Here is a 2,500-nt window from a genome sequence, read left to right as displayed (position 1 = left end):
TTCGAATTTGCTTTGCAAACAGCAGAGGGAACGGTTGCTGCTGCTTTAAAGGAGAAACATCTTGGAAAGAGCAGGAAAGACTCACCATCAAAGAAAACAAGGATATGGAACCCTGACATTATTACTGATGGAAATGATTGATAATTGTCATGATTTGATGATGGTGGTGGTGGTTCACATGTATAAATAAGGTATTGTGGGTTGAGTCTTTCGCTTACGGCCATGCCACCCTGAGCACGTCTGATCTCGGAAGCTAAGCATGGTCGGGCTTGGTTAGTACTTGGATGGGAGACCGCCTGGGAATACCAGGTGCTGTAAGCTTTTTCGAATTTGCTTTGCAACCAGCTGAGGGAACGGTTGCTGCTGCTTTAAAGGAGAAACATCTTGGAAAGAGCAGGAAAGACTCACCATCAAAGAAAACAAGGATATGGAACCCTGACATTATTACTGATGGAAATGATTGATAATTGTCATGATTTGATGATGGTGGTGGTGGTTCACATGTATAAATAAGGTATTGTGGGTTGAGTCTTTCGCTTACGGCCATACCACCCTGAGCACGCCCGATCTCGTCTGATCTAGGAAGCTAAGCATGGTCGGGCTTGGTTAGTACTTGGATGGGAGACCGCCTGGGAATACCAGGTGCTGTAAGCTTTTTCGAATTTGCTTTGCAACCAGCTGAGGGAACGGTTGCTGCTGCTTTAAAGGAGAAACATCTTGGAAAGAGCAGGAAAGACTCACCATCAAAGAAAACAAGGATATGGAACCCTGACATTATTACTGATGGAAATGCTTGATAATTGTCATGATTTGATGATGGTGGTGGTGGTTCACATGTATAAATAAGGTATTGTGGGTTGAGTCTTTCGCTTACGGCCATACCACCCTGAGCACGCCCGATCTCGTCTGATCTCGGAAGCTAAGCAGGGTCGGGCTTGGTTAGTACTTGGATGGGAGACCGCCTGGGAATACCAGGTGCTGTAAGCTTTTTCGAATTTGCTTTGCAACCAGCAGAGGGAACGGTTGCTGCTGCTTTAAAGGAGAAACATCTTGGAAAGAGCAGGAAAGACTCAACATCAAAGAAAACAAGGATATGGAACCCTGACATTATTACTGATGGAAATGATTGATAATTGTCATGATTTGATGATGGTGGTGGTGGTTCACATGTATAAATAAGGTATTGTGGGTTGAGTCTTTCGCTTACGGCCATACCACCCTGAGCACGCCCGATCTCGTCTGATCTCGGAAGCTAAGCAGGGTCGGGCTTGGTTAGTACTTGGATGGGAGACCGCCTGGGAATACCAGGTGCTGTAAGCTTTTTCGAATTTGCTTTGCAACCAGCAGAGGGAACGGTTGCTGCTGCTTTAAAGGAGAAACATCTTGGAAAGAGCAGGAAAGACTCACCATCAAAGAAAACAAGGATATGGAACCCTGACATTATTACTGATGGAAATGATTGATAATTGTTATGATTTGATGATGGTGGTGGTGGTTCACATGTATAAATAAGGTATTGTGGGTTGAGTCTTTCGCTTACGGCCATACCACCCTGAGCACGCCCGATCTCGTCTGATCTTGGAAGCTAAGCAGGGTCGGGCTTGGTTAGTACTTGGATGGGAGACCGCCTGGGAATACCAGGTGCTGTAAGCTTTTTCGAATTTGCTTTGCAAACAGCAGAGGGAACGGTTGCTGCTGCTTTAAAGGAGAAACATCTTGGAAAGAGCAGGAAAGACTCACCATCAAAGAAAACAAGGATATGGAACCCTGACATTATTACTGATGGAAATGATTGATAATTGTCATGATTTGATGATGGTGGTGGTGGTTCACATGTATAAATAAGGTATTGTGGGTTGAGTCTTTCGCTTACGGCCATACCACCCTGAGCACGCCCGATCTCGTCTGATCTAGGAAGCTAAGCATGGTCGGGCTTGGTTAGTACTTGGATGGGAGACCGCCTGGGAATACCAGGTGCTGTAAGCTTTTTCGAATTTGCTTTGCAACCAGCTGAGGGAACGGTTGCTGCTGCTTTAAAGGAGAAACATCTTGGAAAGAGCAGGAAAGACTCACCATCAAAGAAAACAAGGATATGGAACCCTGACATTATTACTGATGGAAATGCTTGATAATTGTCATGATTTGATGATGGTGGTGGTGGTTCACATGTATAAATAAGGTATTGTGGGTTGAGTCTTTCGCTTACGGCCATACCACCCTGAGCACGCCCGATCTCGTCTGATCTCGGAAGCTAAGCAGGGTCGGGCTTGGTTAGTACTTGGATGGGAGACCGCCTGGGAATACCAGGTGCTGTAAGCTTTTTCGAATTTGCTTTGCAACCAGCAGAGGGAACGGTTGCTGCTGCTTTAAAGGAGAAACATCTTGGAAAGAGCAGGAAAGACTCAACATCAAAGAAAACAAGGATATGGAACCCTGAAATTATTACTGATGAAAATGATTGATAATTGTCATGATTTGATGATGGTGGTGGTGGTTCACA

General features: G+C 45.1%; 6 non-coding genes and 1 pseudogene across 6 annotated transcripts; all 7 read left to right on the top strand.

Annotated features, from left to right (window-relative positions):
• Nucleotides 1-212: 212 nt before the first annotated feature.
• On the top strand, nucleotides 213-321 carry LOC132997841 (5S ribosomal RNA; annotated as a pseudogene).
• A 214-nt stretch (nucleotides 322-535) lies between these two features.
• Nucleotides 536-654, top strand: LOC132997827 (5S ribosomal RNA). Its single transcript, XR_009677863.1, has one exon. It is a non-coding gene; the product is annotated as a 5S ribosomal RNA (ribosomal RNA).
• Nucleotides 655-868: 214 nt separating this feature from the next.
• LOC132997854 (5S ribosomal RNA) lies at nucleotides 869-987 on the top strand. The gene has a single exon (XR_009677882.1). It is a non-coding gene; the product is annotated as a 5S ribosomal RNA (ribosomal RNA).
• Nucleotides 988-1,201: 214 nt separating this feature from the next.
• On the top strand, nucleotides 1,202-1,320 carry LOC132997853 (5S ribosomal RNA). The gene has a single exon (XR_009677881.1). It is a non-coding gene; the product is annotated as a 5S ribosomal RNA (ribosomal RNA).
• Nucleotides 1,321-1,534: 214 nt separating this feature from the next.
• Nucleotides 1,535-1,653, top strand: LOC132997742 (5S ribosomal RNA). Its single transcript, XR_009677783.1, has one exon. It is a non-coding gene; the product is annotated as a 5S ribosomal RNA (ribosomal RNA).
• A 214-nt stretch (nucleotides 1,654-1,867) lies between these two features.
• Nucleotides 1,868-1,986, top strand: LOC132997826 (5S ribosomal RNA). The gene has a single exon (XR_009677862.1). It is a non-coding gene; the product is annotated as a 5S ribosomal RNA (ribosomal RNA).
• A 214-nt stretch (nucleotides 1,987-2,200) lies between these two features.
• Nucleotides 2,201-2,319, top strand: LOC132997852 (5S ribosomal RNA). Its single transcript, XR_009677880.1, has one exon. It is a non-coding gene; the product is annotated as a 5S ribosomal RNA (ribosomal RNA).
• The last annotated feature ends 181 nt before the right edge of the window (nucleotides 2,320-2,500 follow it).

This window comes from Limanda limanda, unplaced genomic scaffold, assembly GCF_963576545.1.
Source record: "Limanda limanda unplaced genomic scaffold, fLimLim1.1 SCAFFOLD_262, whole genome shotgun sequence".
Taxonomy (NCBI): Eukaryota; Metazoa; Chordata; class Actinopteri; order Pleuronectiformes; family Pleuronectidae; genus Limanda; species Limanda limanda.
This window is presented reverse-complemented; position numbering and strand designations above follow the sequence as displayed.